This window comes from Pseudophryne corroboree, chromosome 6 (genome assembly GCF_028390025.1).
Source record: "Pseudophryne corroboree isolate aPseCor3 chromosome 6, aPseCor3.hap2, whole genome shotgun sequence".
In the NCBI taxonomy this organism is placed as follows: domain Eukaryota; kingdom Metazoa; phylum Chordata; class Amphibia; order Anura; family Myobatrachidae; genus Pseudophryne; species Pseudophryne corroboree.
The window spans coordinates 236,503,232-236,523,377 of NC_086449.1; the positions used below are offsets into that span (position 1 = coordinate 236,503,232).

At 43.8% G+C, this 20,146-nt stretch overlaps 1 long non-coding RNA gene across 4 annotated transcripts; it reads right to left on the minus strand.

The window, feature by feature from the left end:
* Window positions 1-1,933: 1,933 nt before the first annotated feature.
* LOC134935156 (uncharacterized) lies at window positions 1,934-19,715 on the minus strand. 4 transcript variants are annotated; one of them, XR_010179946.1, is made up of 7 exons: window positions 19,430-19,715; window positions 18,661-18,762; window positions 17,557-17,937; window positions 3,352-3,502; window positions 3,084-3,236; window positions 2,787-2,937; window positions 1,934-2,321 (listed from the first exon to the last, which is right to left on the minus strand). It is a non-coding gene; the product is annotated as an uncharacterized LOC134935156 (long non-coding RNA). The 4 variants fall into 4 exon arrangements; XR_010179945.1 differs by having other exon boundaries at window positions 3,326-3,502; XR_010179948.1 differs by having other exon boundaries at window positions 2,787-2,940; window positions 3,326-3,502.
* Between the last annotated feature and the right edge of the window lie 431 nt (window positions 19,716-20,146).

The window sequence follows — 20,146 nt, forward strand, 5'->3', positions numbered from 1 at the left end:
TTGACTGAGAAATCTTGGAATAGATGGATACATTTGCCTTCCCATGATAGGTCTTGCATCTGACGGGATGCCTTCCATATAGCTAACTTGTGCAGGTAGTTGAGGCATTTAAAGATAACAACACGCGGTCTCTTATCATGAGGTTTAGGAGGAGGACCGACTCTGTGGACTCTCTCTATTATTAAATCTTTGCATTCCGCTTCAATTTTCAACAGTTGTGGGAGCGTAACAGACACAAAGGACAGCAGAGCTAGGCCCTTCACAGATTCCGGTATCCCTACTAGTCTTATATTAGATCTCCTAGAACGGTTTTCTATATCATCAACCTTGTTCCACAGTTGGTGATTTTCTTTTTGTAGCCTTAGAATAGCATGTTGTGCTTCAGATAGATCATAGCAGACTGAGGCTACTCGGTGTTCAGTGTCAGTAACCCTCCCCTGCAGGTGATTTAACTGCTGTGTAATGTCTGTCACAGTTTGTGTTAGCAGGGGGGTCATAGTGTGCTTAATAGCATCCACTATGTCCTGATATGTAGCAGGGGAGTCATGGGAGCATTGTACCTGCGGAGAGTTTGCATCCGCCAGCGCCTCAGCAGCAGCTTTCTTTGAAGCCGGGATGTTGTGAACCGCTTCTGTGTCCGGCGCCATGATGGGGTCTGCGCGACGCTTCTCCTGGCGGTTCTGCGGTGGCTTAGCGGCGGGCGGTGAAGCGAGAAACTTCTCCATCAGGGTATCGAGCAGGGAGGAAGTTCGGGTAGCGAGGCAATGGAGGCTAAATAAGCCTTTAAAAGGTAGTAATAGCCGGGTGTAGAACGGAGGAGCACGATCACACTGTGCCCTGCATGCAACCGGAAGCGGAAGTTTCCTGTACTTTGGATTTTTAAAGAAAACTTTGTTAGCACACTGGGGACAAAGGATATTTTATTCTTAACCAAATACCTCTTTTGACAGGTTCACTGTTTCAGGCTGCGACACAACAGCTACAGACAACCACCACAGACAACGGTCAACCAATCCAAGAAATGGCCAAGAAAATGGAGGATCGACAGAATTCCTTCCGAAAGATAGTTGACAAAAGATTTGTAGAGCTGGAACAGAGCACCACATGTTTGACAGATTCCACCAGACATATACATAAAACCCGGCAGACTGAACTACATGCCTCCAGAAAAGTCATCTACCAAATGGATGAAAAACTTGGGATTTTGGGAACCAGCATGGCCAAAATGGTTGACCAAACTACCTGCCAGACCACATGTATGGAACATTTTAGGGACAGTTACACACAAATGTCCACAAATGCATGTCTAATTGCTAGTAATATACAAAATGTGAACGATATACTCCACTTAATTTTAGGCACATTGTCAGCAGGGTACCAGCCACCATCCTCTAATGGTGGATATCCTGGAATCCATCTTTCCTTTTACACACAGCAGCATGTAGAGCAGCATCATGGACTAGTCCGCCAGCCTCAGAGAGAACTACAAAGATCTCCGCCTCTGGATGAGGTTTTGGACCCCCACCCAACACTGACTACTGAAGAGGAAGAGGGAGAACAACAGCCCTCTAGCTCCAAATAAAGGCACCGTAATAATATTGTTAAAAATTTTTATGTATGCTGTATTTTGTATACGTGAGGTGTGCCTGGGTATGTGTGTGAGGCTACCTGGGTGTGGCTGATATGTGTGTGAGGCTACCTGGATGTGGCTGGGTATGTGTGGGAGGTTTCCTGGGAGTGCCTGGGTATGTGTGGGTGTGCCTGGGTATATGTGTGAGGCTACCTGGGTGTGGCTGGGTATGTGTGTGAGGCTACCTGGGCATGCCTGGGTATGTGTGGGTGTGCCTAGGTATATGTGTGGCTGTGACTAGGTGGGTGTGTTTACGACAAGTAATAAGTAAAAAGTTGTTTATAGTGTAATAAAAACTAGAAATTTTGAACTCAATTTTATTTTTTCACTCATTTTTACAGGATCATTACAAAAAAACTACAGAACAACAACAACAACAACAACACTTTTAACAAAGAAAAGTTTGTGGACTTTTGTATAACCATGTGATTGCACTTTTTCACTGACTCATTTTGGCTGTTGAATATGTGTGTATTAAAAATTACAGTTGACAAGTTATATCTATAATAAAAAAAACAGTGGGTTCATCCAACTTCTTTTTTCTTTAATATACAGCCAGTAAAATAAGTTAAGCCAATAAAAATTGTGTTTGAACTTTTGGGACAGGCTAGCAACAGTCCACAGCAAGATGGTCAAGGTAGACAAACTTTCTGCCTGGTGAAATTCAGATTTTAGGGAGTTTTTCCAGATCCTATTGGGGAAAAACAGAAACCATAGTATAACATTTGTAAGGAAATACATAAACCTTCTACAGCAGAACACATTAATAAAGCACAATTTCATTGCCGCCTCTGTAAAGGCCATCAATATTGTCCTGTTAATTATTACTTCAGCCTATCAGCACTCATTTGTGGGTCTTAGTTTAATCATGGTATCCCCAAAATGACAATTTAAAAAAAAATGGGAACAAGACGTCAGCTCATATGCCAGGGTATAAAGGTTCCTGGAAGCCATGTATAATAAAGGCTTACAGAGGAATTGGAAATTATTGTTCCACTCCACTGAGACCTACCCTAGTCCTAATTTTTTGGGTTTTACATAGTTGGGGTGGGGGGGTGGGGGGGGGGGGGGTAGCAAGGCCTTGTTAGATGTGGGAGATACCCTATGTTACCAGCCCATCCCTCACAGGAGACCCCACTACCAGTGGGATACTCACCAACACGGGAGAGTCCGGGAGAGGCAACAAGCTGGAAAGAGACCGGACACCAAGGATCCAGGTAAGTCATCTTCAACCATGGCCCTACAGCACATCCAGGCAGAGTGGGACGGTGGGTTGACAGTCCACAAGGATAAGCCAGTAGGGGGTCCTGCTGTGCAGAAAACACACACGCACAACAAAGGGAGGAGAAAGGTTAGACAGGTATGGAAATTCAACAGCATCCGGAACCAACCACCCCCCCCCCCCCTCACACCACAGCTCCCCAGGAGACCCCACTACCAATGGGATACTCACAAGCACGGGACAGTCCAGTAGAGGAAACAAGATGGAAAGAGACCGGACACCATGGATCCAGGTAAGTATCTTCAACCATGGTCCTACAGCACACCCAGGCAGAGTGGGATGGTGTGTTGACAGTCCACAAGTATAAGCCAGTAGGGGGTCCTCCTGTGCAGCAAACACACACGCATGACAAAGGGAGGAGAAAGGTTAGACAGGTAAGGAAATTCAACAGCATCCGGACCCCCCCCCCATACCACAGTTCAACAGGAGACCCCACTACCAATGGGATACGAGAGTCCAGGAGAGGAAACAAGCTGGAAAGAAACCAGACACCAGGAATCCAGGTAAGTCATCTTCAACCATGGCCCTTCAGCACACCCAGACAGAGTTGGATGGTGGGTTGACAGGGATAAGCCAGTAAGGGGGTTCTCCTGTGCAGCAAACACACACGCATGACAAAGGGAGGAGAAAAGTTAGACAGGTATGGAAATTCAACAGCATCCGGACCAACCACCCCCACACCACATGTACAATGTTTATTTATCCACACAAAGGGGACAATCAAAACAGGGCAAACTGCCTCCAATTTAAATTTCAAGGCAGGAATAATTATATATATATATGTGTGTGTGTGTGTGTGTGTGTGTGTGTGTGTGTGTGTGTGTGTGTGTGTGTGTGTATATATATATATATATAGATGCACAGGTGCGGCACTCAAACTGAATAACTGACACTTCAGGCTTGTGGAAAGGTAATCAACGTTTCAATATTTTAAATATTGTCATCAGGATACAAAAGAAAATACAAACATACCTTATATAAGAGAACACCACAAGTGAAATGCCGGCGTCAGGACCGGGACCGCTCACCCTCCCCGCCGCCGCGCTGGAAAATGACGTCATCCACTAAGGGTCTGACACCTGTGTAAAACTTAACCATTCACCAACTAAACAAAACAACCACAGCTGCATAGATACAGAATATCCATTAAAAATGTTTTAAGCCATACTGAGTAACTGAAAAATATGATACAAGTTATATTCCATATCAACATTCAGTTGATACAGATGCTAATTAATAATAAAATACTGGTTATGAATGCCTAGTGAAAACATAATGTGGAAACATGTTATGACAGCAATAGTGAGGGACTGAATCATCTTAAAGAGGCAAATGATATAGAATCATTAAGCCCCTTCGGATGGACAACATTCAGGCGATGGATCCATCTAGCTTCACATTTTAACAATTGCAGTGACCGATCACCCCCCCGACGACTCGGCGGGACCGTGTCGATCATCCTGTAACGAAGGCTGGATAATGTGTGACGTGCTTCAGCAAAGTGCCGAGCGACCGGCTGGTCACTCGTGCCCGATATTAGTGCCGCACGAATAGCTGCCCTATGATTGCCCATCCTCTCTTTAAACTTTGTCTCTGTCTTACCAATATAGCAGAGCCCGCAGGGGCAGAGGAGTTGGTACACTACAAAGGTAGAGTCGCACGTAAAATAATGTTGAATTTTATAGACTTTCCCCGAATGGGGATGATTAAATGAATCTCCTGTTAACAAAAATTGACACGTAGTGCAGGTGCACTTAAAGCAACCCACGCGGGTATTACGTAGGAAAGAAGATCCTCTCTGGGGTACTATGGTGGTATCTGTTCTAACCAAGATGTCTTTTAGGTTACGGCCCCGCGAATAACATGGCATTAATCTGTGTTCCCTTAAGTTCAGTTTAAGATCACTCTGTAACATAGGCCAAAGTGATTTAGCTGATTTAACAATGGCAGATGATGATACAATAAATATAATGTATCATCATCTGTCGCTCGGCACTTTGCTGAAGCACGTCACACATTATCCAGCCTTCGTTACAGGATGATTGACACGGTCCTGCCGAGTCGTCTGTATCAACTGAATGTTGATATGGAATATAACTTGTATCAAATTTTTCAGTTACTCAGTATGGCTTAAAACATTTTTAATGGATATTCTGTATCTATGCAGCTGTGGTTGTTTTGTTTAGTTGGTGAATGGTTAAGTTTTGCACAGGTGTCAGACCCTTAGTGGATGACGTCATTTTCCAGCACGGCTGCGGGGAGGGTGAGCGGTCCCGGCCCTGACGCCGGCATTTCACTTGTGGTGTTCTCTTATATAAGGTATGTTTGTATTTTCTTTTGTATCCTGATGACAATATTTAAAATATTGAAACGTTGATTACCTTTCCACAAGCCTGAAGTGTCAGTTATTCAGTTTGAGTGCCGCACCTGTGCATCTATATCTTACACCTGTTTGTGAGGGCACCGACGCAGTTGCTACAGAACAAGGAGTGCCGGACCTAAGACGAATATTTTGAGTAGACACCGTGGAGTGAGTACTCAGTCAGGGCACCCTGCAAATTTATTGTGTCATCACAAGTGGATGTAATTCATGCTGTTTAAGTACAGAGTTGATTTTAACGGTGGACTTATAGCTGCATAGAGCAGTGTTTGTGCACGTTTGGTGCTGTTGCCGTGGGCAACTTGAATTTACTGAGCAACATGGCTGATGTGGTGTCAGGTGTGGAGGATGCGACAGCGTTGTTTCACTTCCCAGTTGGGGATATACATACTTTTTCAGAGTCAGAAGTAGAGGCTATCTTTCATGATGCAGGAATGAAAGATGAGGTGGAGGCTACAGCACCTGATATACTATACAGAGATTTACTGCGTCTAAAAAAGAAGGAGATAGACTTTCACTTACATGGGTTATCTTTGAGTGATTATTACAAAAGCAAGAAGGTTCCTCGGGGTTTCTGGGTGCGGAATTGCCCCACAATCGGGAGATTCGATCCCTCCTTTTGTAAAAAGTGGATAGGGATCTTGAATCGTTGTTCTTTTGATTTAATGATTCTGGTAATTGAACAGGCATCAAAAGAGTCTCAGCTTATTAAGGATAATATTATACAATTTGAGACGACCTATCTGCCGACATTGTCTTTGGACGAAAGCACTGACTGGATGGAGCGACTGAAACAACAACTGGTTACTTATAAGCGTGATCTCCTACAATTTAAAAAGAAAAAGTTATCTAAAGTTGAAGGTGATTATGAGAGACATACTGTCTATAAATGGCTGTCAGGCAATCCTTCACAGGAACGAAATTTTAGAAGGAATAAATATCCCCGTTCCCGTGGTGCAAGGCGGTTTGAGACGGATTCTTCAAATGAATATGCCAGCTCCAATAGTGAACAGGAGAAGTCTGACATGGCGTCAGCCCCTTTAGGGGCACGTTCCAAGGTAGTAAAGGATACCCATTCAGTAAGCCACAAAGAAGGTGCACGCGGAGGGGCAAGCAATGCAAAAGGCAAGGGAACGGTAGGCCACCCTCCTCTGTCCAGAAAAGTTTGATTTTTAATCTTTCTTCTCATGAATTAACAGATGGTGAGACTAGTCTCCTATCTAAAGGACTTTCGTTCGTGCCCACCTCCCGTTTTCACAGTTTTGAGTGGGGTATGGAGAAATATGAATTGGCAAGAAGCCTCAGACTTAGGGAACATTTTGGTACTGAGACTGTTCATAAGGAGGAACGGATTCCCCCCCAGCTTAAGAAATTTTGTGCACGGTCAAAGTTTGATCCTACTTCAGCTAATCCTACTATTAAAACCTTTGTAAGGTTATTGGACCATGAGGCTATTTCAGTCTCTAATTCATTTAGTAAAATTCATCCTAACCTATCCGTATGCGAGAGACAAGCCCTTAAGACCTTATCAAGCAACAAAAATTTAATTATCCGTCAAGCGGACAAAGGCGGTGCCATTGTTCTCCAGGATCTTAGTGATTATCATAAGGAGGCAAGTCGACAGCTATCAGATATGTCAGTATACAGGAAGTTATCTGGTGACCCGTCGAAGGGCTGTAAAAAGGAATTACATCAACTTTTGTTAGCAGCATTAGATATGGGTTTGATTACTGATAAAATCTTTGAAGCCTTGTATCCTGGTTTTCCAAGAACCCCTATTTTTTTACACCATTCCGAAGGTGCACAAAGGTTTAAATCCGCCCCCGGGACGTCCCATTGTCTCTGCGCAAGGTTCTTTATTCCAGCCGGTATCTACATTTCTGGACTCTTTGTTGCAGCTGTTGATTCAGAGCGAAGAGACTTTTCTCCTAGATACTACTACATTTTTGAGGAAATTACAGATGGTCTCTGGGCTTGATAAGAACTGTTGGTTGATTGGCATTGACGTTGTCAACTTATATATGTCTATTCCGCATAGTTTAGGATTACATACACTGCGGGTTTTTTTGGAATCTAAAAGTACCTTTTCATGTGATAAAATTGAAATTATTTTGCAGCTATTCAATCTCATTTTGCATAATAATTATTTTCTTTATAACAATGAATTTTTCTTGCAGGTACAAGGCTGTGCCATGGGCAGCTCCATGGCACCGGCCTATGCTAATGTGGTAATGTTTTTCATTGAGGATTTGGTATTTTTTTCTGATAGCAATATAAAGCAAAACAATGCTTTATTTTTTAGGTACATAGATGACCTTTTCTTGATTTGGAGGGGTGACATTGGCATCCTCCAGAGTAGGATAGAGGAACATAATGCTTCAGATAGCCCTATCAAATTTACTTATACTTTTAGTAAAGAAGCATTGGATTTTCTTGATGTACATGTATCTATCGTTGACCATGCTATCTGCACAAGTTTATTTTCCAAACCCACTGACAGGAATACCCTGTTGAGGGCCCAGAGCTGTCATCCCAGGTCTTTAATTAAAGGGCTTCCTTATTCTCAAATGCTGAGGGCCTTTCGCATTAACAGTAATTTAGCGACGGCTATACAGCAAATTGACGATATGGTCCAGAAATTTTTGGAACGGGGCTATAGTGCTGAATCTTTAGAAGAATGTAAACAGAAAGTATTAGCATTAGATAGACAAGCACTTATTAACGATTCCGTACCAGTTAGAAAAACCAAAGAGGATAAAATTCTCCCATGGGTCAATAAATATAATGTATCATCATCTGCCATTGTTAATTCAGCTAAATCACTTTGGCCTATGTTACAGAGTGATCCTAAACTGAACTTAAGGGAACATAGATTAATGCCATGTTATTCGCGGGGCCGTAACCTAAAAGACATCTTGGTTAGAACAGATACCACCATAGTACCCCAGAGAGGATCTTCTTTCCTACGTAATACCCGCGTGGGTTGCTTTAAGTGCACCTGCACTACGTGTCAATTTTTGTTAACAGGAGATTCATTTAATCATCCCCATTCGGGGAAAGTCTATAAAATTCTACATTATTTTACGTGCAACTCTACCTTTGTAGTGTACCAACTCCTCTGCCCCTGCGGCCTCTACTATATTGGTAAGACAGAGACAAAGTTTAAAGAGAGGATGGGCAATCATAGGGCAGCTATTCGTGCGGCACTAATATCGGGCACGAGTGACCAGCCGGTCGCTCGGCACTTTGCTGAAGCACGTCACACATTATCCAGCCTTCGTTACAGGATGATCAACACGGTCCCGCCGAGTCGTCGGGGGGGTGATCGGTCACTGCAATTGTTAAAATGTGAAGCTAGATGGATCCATCGCCTGAATGTTGTCCATCCGAAGGGGCTTAATGATTCTATATCATTTGCCTCTTTAAGATGATTCAGTCCCTCACTATTGCTGTCATAACATGTTTCCACATTATGTTTTCACTAGGCATTCATAACCAGTATTTTATTATTAATTAGCATCTGTATCAACTGAATGTTGATATGGAATATAACTTGTATCATATTTTTCAGTTACTCAGTATGGCTTAAAACATTTTTAATGGATATTCTGTATCTATGCAGCTGTGGTTGTTTTGTTTAGTTGGTGAATGGTTAAGTTTTACACAGGTGTCAGACCTTTAGTGGATGACGTCATTTTCCAGCGCGGCGGCGGGGATGGTGAGCGGTCCCGGCCCTGACGCCGGCATTTCACTTATGGTGTTCTCTTATATAAGGTATGTTTGTATTTTCTTTTGTATCCTGATGACAATATTTAAAATATTGAAACGTTGATTACCTTTCCACAAGCCTGAAGTGTCAGTTATTCAGTTTGAGTGCCGCACCTGTGCATCTATATCTGTATATCTGTATACACCTGTATATTTGCTACAGAACAAGGAGTGCCGGACCTAAGACGAATATATATATATATATATATATATATATATATATATATATAGATGTCCAAGTGGTCGGCACTCCTGATTAAATGAATATAATACCTGGTGCCTTCTCTTGCAGAGTTATCCACTGTATAAACAAATAGAATTGAGCGGCACTCTCAGAACTTTAACAAAGAACGGGTCCTCAGCCCATCATAAGTTTGCAACGTTTCGGTAATTTTATTTCAACCGTCGTCAGGCATAATATGCCTGACGACGGTTGAAATAAAATTACCGAAACGTTGCAAACTTATGATGGGCTGAGGACCCGTTCTTTGTTAAAGTCCTGAGAGTGCCGCTCAATTCTATTTGTTTATATATATATATATATTAGAGATGAGCGGGTTCGGTTTCTCTGAATCCGAACCCGCCAGAACTTCATGTTTTTTTTCACGGGTCCGAGCGACTCGGATCTTCCCGCCTTGCTCGGTTAACCCGAGCGCGCCCGAACGTCATCATGACGCTGTCGGATTCTCGCGAGGCTCGGATTCTATCGCGAGACTCGGATTCTATATAAGGAGCCGCGCGTCGCCGCCATTTTCACACGTGCATTGAGATTGATAGGGAGAGGACGTGGCTGGCGTCCTCTCCATTTAGATTATAAGAGACTGAGAGAGATTTACTGGAGCTGACTAGGAGGAGTACTGTTACTGTAGAAGTGTAGAGACTGAGTGGAGAGAGTTTACTAGTGAGGACAGTGCAGTTTACTTTATAATCCGTTCTCTGCCTGAAAAAAGCGATACACAGCACACAGTGACTCAGTCACATACCATATCTGTGTGCACTGCTCAGGCTCAGGCCAGTGTGCTGCATCATCTATTATCTATATATAATATTATATATATATCTGTCTGACTGCTCAGCTCACACAGCTTATAATTGTGGGGGAGACTGGGGAGCACTACTGCAGTGCCAGTTATAGGTTATAGCAGGAGCCAGGAGTACATAATATATTATATAGTGAGTGACCACCAGACACACAGTGCAGTTTATTTAATATATCCGTTCTCTGCCTGAAAAAAGCGATACACACAGTGACTCAGTCAGTCACATACCATATCTGTGTGCACTGCTCAGGCTCAGGCCAGTGTGCTGCATCATCTATATATATTATATATCTGTCTGACTGCTCAGCTCACACAGCTTATAATTGTGGGGGAGACTGGGGAGCACTACTGCAGTGCCAGTTATAGGTTATAGCAGGAGCCAGGAGTACATAATATTATATTAAAATTAAACAGTGCACACTTTTGCTGCAGGAGTGCCACTGCCAGTGTGACTAGTGACCAGTGACCTGACCACCAGTATATATAATATTAGTAGTATACTATCTCTTTATCAACCAGTCTATATTAGCAGCAGACACAGTACAGTGCGGTAGTTCACGGCTGTGGCTACCTCTGTGTCGGCACTCGGCAGCCCGTCCATAATTGTATATACCACCTAACCGTGGTTTTTTTTTCTTTCTTTATACATACATACTAGTTACGAGTATACTATCTCTTTATCAACCAGTCTATATATTAGCAGCAGACACAGTACAGTGCGGTAGTTCACGGCTGTGGCTACCTCTGTGTCGGCACTCGGCAGCCCGTCCATAATTGTATATACCACCTAACCGTGGTTTTTTTTTCTTTCTTTATAGTCATACTAGTTACGAGTATACTATCTCTTTATCAACCAGTCTATATTAGCAGCAGACACAGTACAGTGCGGTAGTTCACGGCTGTGGCTACCTCTGTGTCGGCACTCGGCAGCCCGTCCATAATTGTATATACCACCTAACCGTGGTTTTTTTTTCTTTCTTTATACATACATACTAGTTACGAGTATACTATCTCTTTATCAACCAGTCTATATTAGCAGCAGACACAGTACAGTGCGGTAGTTCACGGCTGTGGCTACCTCTGTGTCGGCACTCGGCAGCCCGTCCATAATTGTATATACCACCTAACCGTGGTTTTTTTTCCTTTCTTTATACATACATACTAGTTACGAGTATACTATCTCTTTATCAACCAGTCTATATATTAGCAGCAGACACAGTACAGTGCGGTAGTTCACGGCTGTGGCTACCTCTGTGTCGGCACTCGGCAGCCCGTCCATAATTGTATATACCACCTAACCGTGGTTTTTTTTTCTTTCTTTATACATACATACTAGTTACGAGTATACTATCTCTTTATCAACCAGTCTATATTAGCAGCAGACACAGTACAGTGCGGTAGTTCACGGCTGTGGCTACCTCTGTGTCGGCACTCGGCAGCCCGTCCATAATTGTATATACCACCTAACCGTGGTTTTTTTTTCTTTCTTTATACATACATACTAGTTACGAGTATACTATCTCTTTATCAACCAGTCTATATTAGCAGCAGACACAGTACAGTGCGGTAGTTCACGGCTGTGGCTACCTCTGTGTCGGCACTCGGCAGCCCGTCCATAATTGTATATACCACCTAACCGTGGTTTTTTTTTCTTTCTTTATACATACATACTAGTTACGAGTATACTATCTCTTTATCAACCAGTCTATATATTAGCAGCAGACACAGTACAGTGCGGTAGTTCACGGCTGTGGCTACCTCTGTGTCGGCACTCGGCAGCCCGTCCATAATTGTATATACCACCTAACCGTGTTTTTTTTTTCTTTCTTTATACATACATACTAGTTACGAGTATACTATCTCTTTATCAACCAGTCTATATATTAGCAGCAGACACAGTACAGTGCGGTAGTTCACGGCTGTGGCTACCTCTGTGTCGGCACTCGGCAGCCCGTCCATAATTGTATATACCACCTAACCGTGTTTTTTTTTTCTTTCTTTATACATACATACTAGTTACGAGTATACTATCTCTTTATCAACCAGTCTATATATTAGCAGCAGACACAGTACAGTGCGGTAGTTCACGGCTGTGGCTACCTCTGTGTCGGCACTCGGCAGCCCGTCCATAATTGTATATACCACCTAACCGTGGTTTTTTTTTCTTTCTTTATACATACATACTAGTTACGAGTATACTATCTCTTTATCAACCAGTCTATATATTAGCAGCAGACACAGTACAGTGCGGTAGTTCACGGCTGTGGCTACCTCTGTGTCGGCACTCGGCAGCCCGTCCATAATTGTATATACCACCTAACCGTCGTTTTTTTTTCTTTCTTTATACATACATACTAGTTACGAGTATACTATCTCTTTATCAACCAGTCTATATATTAGCAGCAGACACAGTACAGTGCGGTAGTTCACGGCTGTGGCTACCTCTGTGTCGGCACTCGGCAGCCCGTCCATAATTGTATACTAGTATCCAATCCATCCATCTCCATTGTTTACCTGAGGTGCCTTTTAGTTGTGCCTATTAAAATATGGAGAACAAAAATGTTGAGGTTCCAAAATTAGGGAAAGATCAAGATCCACTTCCACCTCGTGCTGAAGCTGCTGCCACTAGTCATGGCCGAGACGATGAAATGCCAGCAACGTCGTCTGCCAAGGCCGATGCCCAATGTCATAGTACAGAGCATGTCAAATCCAAAACACCAAATATCAGTAAAAAAAGGACTCCAAAACCTAAAATAAAATTGTCGGAGGAGAAGCGTAAACTTGCCAATATGCCATTTACCACACGGAGTGGAAAGGAACGGCTGAGGCCCTGGCCTATGTTCATGGCTAGTGGTTCAGCTTCACATGAGGATGGAAGCACTCAGCCTCTCGCTAGAAAAATGAAAAGACTCAAGCTGGCAAAAGCAGCACAGCAAAGAACTGTGCATTCTTCGAAATCCCAAATCCACAAGGAGAGTCCAATTGTGTCGGTTGCGATGCCTGACCTTCCCAACACTGGACGTGAAGAGCATGCGCCTTCCACCATTTGCACGCCCCCTGCAAGTGCTGGAAGGAGCACCCGCAGTCCAGTTCCTGATAGTCAGATTGAAGATGTCAGTGTTGAAGTACACCAGGATGAGGAGGATATGGGTGTTGCTGGCGCTGGGGAGGAAATTGACCAGGAGGATTCTGATGGTGAGGTGGTTTGTTTAAGTCAGGCACCCGGGGAGACACCTGTTGTCCGTGGGAGGAATATGGCCGTTGACATGCCAGGTGAAAATACCAAAAAAATCAGCTCTTCGGTGTGGAGGTATTTCACCAGAAATGCGGACAACAGGTGTCAAGCCGTGTGTTCCCTTTGTCAAGCTGTAATAAGTAGGGGTAAGGACGTTAACCACCTCGGAACATCCTCCCTTATACGTCACCTGCAGCGCATTCATAATAAGTCAGTGACAAGTTCAAAAACTTTGGGTGACAGCGGAAGCAGTCCACTGACCAGTAAATCCCTTCCTCTTGTAACCAAGCTCACGCAAACCACCCCACCAACTCCCTCAGTGTCAATTTCCTCCTTCCCCAGGAATGCCAATAGTCCTGCAGGCCATGTCACTGGCAATTCTGACGAGTCCTCTCCTGCCTGGGATTCCTCCGATGCATCCTTGCGTGTAACGCCTACTGCTGCTGGCGCTGCTGTTGTTGCCGCTGGGAGTCGATGGTCATCCCAGAGGGGAAGTCGTAAGCCCACTTGTACTACTTCCAGTAAGCAATTGACTGTTCAACAGTCCTTTGCGAGGAAGATGAAATATCACAGCAGTCATCCTACTGCAAAGCGGATAACTGAGGCCTTGACAACTATGTTGGTGTTAGACGTGCGTCCGGTATCCGCCGTTAGTTCACAGGGAACTAGACAATTTATTGAGGCAGTGTGCCCCCGTTACCAAATACCATCTAGGTTCCACTTCTCTAGGCAGGCGATACCGAGAATGTACACGGACGTCAGAAAAAGACTCACCAGTGTCCTAAAAAATGCAGTTGTACCCAATGTCCACTTAACCACGGACATGTGGACAAGTGGAGCAGGGCAGGGTCAGGACTATATGACTGTGACAGCCCACTGGGTAGATGTATGGACTCCCGCCGCAAGAACAGCAGCGGCGGCACCAGTAGCAGCATCTCGCAAACGCCAACTCTTTCCTAGGCAGGCTACGCTTTGTATCACCGCTTTCCAGAATACGCACACAGCTGAAAACCTCTTACGGCAACTGAGGAAGATCATCGCGGAATGGCTTACCCCAATTGGACTCTCCTGTGGATTTGTGGCATCGGACAACGCCAGCAATATTGTGTGTGCATTAAATATGGGCAAATTCCAGCACGTCCCATGTTTTGCACATACCTTGAATTTGGTGGTGCAGAATTTTTTTAAAAACGACAGGGGCGTGCAAGAGATGCTGTCGGTGGCCAGAAAAATTGCGGGACACTTTCGGCGTACAGGCACCACGTACAGAAGACTGGAGCACCACCAAAAACTACTGAACCTGCCCTGCCATCATCTGAAGCAAGAAGTGGTAACGAGGTGGAATTCAACCCTCTATATGCTTCAGAGGTTGGAGGAGCAGCAAAAGGCCATTCAAGCCTATACAATTGAGCACGATATAGGAGGTGGAATGCACCTGTCTCAAGTGCAGTGGAGAATGATTTCAACGTTGTGCAAGGTTCTGATGCCCTTTGAACTTGCCACACGTGAAGTCAGTTCAGACACTGCCAGCCTGAGTCAGGTCATTCCCCTCATCAGGCTTTTGCAGAAGAAGCTGGAGGCATTGAAGAAGGAGCTAAAAGGGAGCGATTCCGCTAGGCATGTGGGACTTGTGGATGCAGCCCTTAATTCGCTTAACAAGGATTCACGGGTGGTCAATCTGTTGAAATCAGAGCACTACATTTTGGCCACCGTGCTCGATCCTAGATTTAAAGCCTACCTTGGATCTCTCTTTCCGGCAGACACAAGTCTGCTGGGGTTGAAAGACCTGCTGGTGACAAAATTGTCAAGTCAAGCGGAACGCGACCTGTCAACATCTCCTCCTTCACATTCTCCCGCAACTGGGGGTGCGAGGAAAAGGCTCAGAATTCCGAGCCCACCCGCTGGCGGTGATGCAGGGCAGTCTGGAGCGACTGCTGATGCTGACATCTGGTCCGGACTGAAGGACCTGACAACGATTACGGACATGTCGTCTACTGTCACTGCATATGATTCTCTCAACATTGATAGAATGGTGGAGGATTATATGAGTGACCGCATCCAAGTAGGCACGTCACACAGTCCGTACTTATACTGGCAGGAAAAAGAGGCAATTTGGAGGCCCTTGCACAAACTGGCTTTATTCTACCTAAGTTGCCCTCCCACAAGTGTGTACTCCGAAAGAGTGTTTAGTGCCGCCGCTCACCTTGTCAGCAATCGGCGTACGAGGTTACATCCAGAAAATGTGGAGAAGATGATGTTCATTAAAATGAATTATAATCAATTCCTCCGCGGAGACATTGACCAGCAGCAATTGCCTCCACAAAGTACACAGGGAGCTGAGATGGTGGATTCCAGTGGGGACGAATTGATAATCTGTGAGGAGGGGGATGTACACGGTGATATATCGGAGGGTGAAGATGAGGTGGACATCTTGCCTCTGTAGAGCCAGTTTGTGCAAGGAGAGATTAATTGCTTCTTTTTTGGGGGGGGTCCAAACCAACCCGTCATATCAGTCACAGTCGTGTGGCAGACCCTGTCACTGAAATGATGGGTTGGTTAAAGTGTGCATGTCCTGTTTTGTTTATACAACATAAGGGTGGGTGGGAGGGCCCAAGGACAATTCCATCTTGCACCTCTTTTTTCTTTTCTTTTTCTTTGCATCATGTGCTGATTGGGGAGGGTTTTTTGGAAGGGACATCCTGCGTGACACTGCAGTGCCACTCCTAGATGGGCCCGGTGTTTGTGTCGGCCACTAGGGTCGCTAATCTTACTCACACAGTCAGCTACCTCATTGCGCCTCTTTTTTTCTTTGCGTCATGTGCTGTTTGGGGAGGGTTTTTTGGAAGGGACATCCTGCGTGACACTGCAGTGCCACTCCTAGATGGGCCCGGTGTTTGTGTCGGCCACTAGGGTCGCTAATCTTACTCACACAGCTACCTCATTGCGCCTCTTTTTTTCTTTGCGTCATGTGCTGTTTGGGGAGGGTTTTTTGGAAGGGACATCCTGCGTGACACTGCAGTGCCACTCCTAGATGGGCCCGGTGTTTGTGTCGGCCACTAGGGTCGCTAATCTTACTCACACAGCTACCTCATTGCGCCTCTTTTTTTCTTTGCGTCATGTGCTGTTTGGGGAGGGTTTTTTGGAAGGGACATCCTGCGTGACACTGCAGTGCCACTCCTAGATGGGCCCGGTGTTTGTGTCGGCCACTAGGGTCGCTTATCTTACTCACACAGCGACCTCGGTGCAAATTTTAGGACTAAAAATAATATTGTGAGGTGTGAGGTATTCAGAATAGACTGAAAATGAGTGTAAATTATGGTTTTTGAGGTTAATAATACTTTGGGATCAAAATGACCCCCAAATTCTATGATTTAAGTTGTTTTTTAGTGTTTTTTGAAAAAAACACCCGAATCCAAAACACACCCGAATCCGACAAAAAAAATTCGGTGAGGTTTTGCCAAAACGCGTTCGAACCCAAAACACGGCCGCGGAACCGAACCCAAAACCAAAACACAAAACCCGAAAAATTTCAGGCGCTCATCTCTAATATATATATATATATATACACAGATTTATATATATATATATATATATGTACATATATATATCTATATATATATATATATATCATAGATACAGAAAAAATTTAAATTAAAAAATAAATATTTAGAAGTTATATATATATAAACAAACACACATAGGGGGTAATTCCAAGTTGATCGCAGCAGGAATTTTGTTAGCAGTTGGGCAAAACCATGTGCACTGCAGGGGGGACAGATATAACGTGCAGTTAGAGTTAGATTTCGGTGGGGTGTATTCAAACTGAAATCTAAATTGCAGTCTAAAAATAAAGCAGTCAGTATTTACCCTGCACAGAAACAAAATAACCCACCCACATCTAACTCTCTCTGCACATGTTATATCTGCCCCCCTGCAGTGCACATGGTTTTGCCCAACTGCTAACAAACTTGCTACTGCGATCAACTCAGAATGACCTCCATTAAAAAAATGGACCAATGTAGTAAAATTACAAAAAAAGGCACAATGCCTTAAACAAACAACTGGAGCCCATAACTCCAGAACCAAACAAGGGTACAAACAACCATCCCAAAAAAACTGGATAATGAGCACCCTAAAAGTTCATTAGCAAAATAGAACCATTGGTTATGCAAGCCAATATCAATAAGACAAGAGAAAAAAAAATGAAATATAAAAACTTACCAGAAAAGACTGAATCAATTAGGATTTGCCATTGATCGCGGCGACGGGAAATACCTCCTCCATTCATACCTTCCGGCACTGCTAGACAAATGTTCGAATCCGGCCAAACACCAAGATCTATATTCTCCGTCAAACGGTTGGCGACACATATATTATGCAGGATGCAGCTTGCATTTACAATGTTGCAAACCTTTGACAGGGAATATTGCAGCGTACCCCCGGACCGGTCTAAACACCGGAAGCAGGATTTAAGCACACCGAAGATTTTCTCTATAATACCCCTCGATGCTATGTGCGTTGCTTGGTACTTTTTCTCAGCAGTGCCTTCCGGATCGGATAATGGGGTGAGTAGCCAAAATTTGTTTGGATAACCAAAATCACCTAAAAAAAAAAATACTACACAATTATCAATTAAAAGTGAAAAAAAAACAAAAAAAAAACTTACTCAACAGCCAGCCATCTGGGATCTTGCCGGATTCAAAATCAAGAGCCAGCGATGACTGACTTAAAATAAAGGTCTTGGGCTGACCCAGGAAAACCCACAAGGAGATTGATGATCATCATCTTGGCATCGCAAACCATCTGAATGTTCATCGAATGGAACAGCTTTTGATTTTGAAAACATTCCTCTGATTCTCTTGGTGGTACGAGTGCTACATGGGTACAGTCGATTGCGCCTAGCATATTGGGAAACTGTTGTTTTGGGAAAAAGGCCAATTTTGTCTCAGATCTTTCGCTGTCTGTAACTGGAAATTTGAAACTGGGTCATCAATTTGCGGAATGCCTTAAGGACCTGTGTTAAAATACGTGAAAGGGACGATTGCGCAACACCGACTGATTGGGGCAATGTTGGCTGAACAGTGCCTGACGCCAAAAAATGTAGAGCAAACAGTAGTTTGCTCATCCCACATACAGCATAATTTGTGGGCACCCGAGGTTCCAGGTGTGGCTCCAACAGCTCGTACAGCAAATAGATCGCCCGAGGGGATAAGCAATACATTTGTATCACCTCCGTCTCAGGAAGACCCTCCAGTACACGCCTAGTACGATACTGGCGTGGACGTGGAATGTAAATATGAATTGATCAACACATGGAACAGTTACCTGATCACTTTTTTCATCTGCCATGACCTGCTGTGTAGCCACACCAGCCTTGATCATGAGCATCCAAATGTCCTCAGTGAAAGGCTCCATGCTTGTAGACAGCTATAAAAAGTAGGTACCACAAAGAAAATGCAAATTAACAAAAAAAAAAAAAAAACAACAACTAACAAACCGGCAGACTGTACAATGCTGTGTGCTTTCTCCCAGTCCCATGAAGGAGTGACAATATCCTGTTACTTATCAGGAAGGTGTCATCCTGTCAGGATCAAAGCATCATGGGATTTATGGAGTAAAATATTATTTAAAATATATGATAAAAATTACAAAGTTCAGTGGATTAAAAAAAAAAAACATGTACTGTCATAAAAAAACAACAACCTTTGTAATGACAAATTAAAAGATAGATAAATTATCATTCACATCACATCTCATCATGTCAGAGTAGGTGAAATGATAACATGGGAAAAACGGCCAAAATCGACAGAAACTTTATCACTTGCATGTAATTGGATATGATTTTTGTGATAACTGTATACTTTAACATTGGGAAACTTTTTAGAGAGAAGGCAAATCAAGCGGAAAAATAATGGTAAAAAATTATGCGGGTAGTGGCTAAAAGGATATGTCGAAAGCATAGGACCCGAAAATTGTACCACGTGACAGACCAAAATGGGGAGAAAAACACCTATCGGTCCTAAATGGATATCCCCCAATGAATCTGTCCTTTTCAGTCACTGCTTAACACCGGCCTCATAAGGACACAGCTCACCTCCCAGTTCCTGAGATGGGAGAACAGCCATCCTCTAAGTGAGAAAAGGTCCGCCTCAGTCTGCCTAGGCCGCACTTCTCTATTCTGTCACTCACACAGTGCTGGGAGGTCTCCAGGGAGTGATCAGCAGCCCTGACATGTAGCTTCACTGATGGCTGTACTTCTTCTCACAGCTACTCACTTTTCTGTCCCCAGTCGCCTGACAGAAACCAGGAAAATCACTAGGTTTACAGGAACAGCCCATCACAACACCCTCTGCTCAAAATGGCTGCCTCCCAACTGCCAGCAGTCCTGGCACTCAGCAGTTAACTGTTCCAACACATGCCAGCTGCAGCTTTAACAGTTTCCCTGCTGCAAGTCGTCACAAAGCATACAGCTAGGCTGCATTTTGTAAAGGGGAAAAGAGCACAGAAGTCACTTAAATGTCTGCGGGAGCCCTGATGGGGTACCACATTTTTGGTACAAGAGAAGTCTTTTGCATCTAAGTGGCATAACTACAATACACCATCTGACTTTCAGGTTGATTTTGAGAGCTTATGTGGTACCCTCAGGTTAGCCCCTTATGGCAATGTGCTTACCAGAACTCAGCTTCACGATGATACTCCTATTCTCTTCGCGGAGAGGTCTGAAGGTATGAGTAACACACTTTTGAATATGAAAAACAACGTTCATTAATAATGCAGGTGTATTTATTTCAAGAACCAGTGCATGCGATAT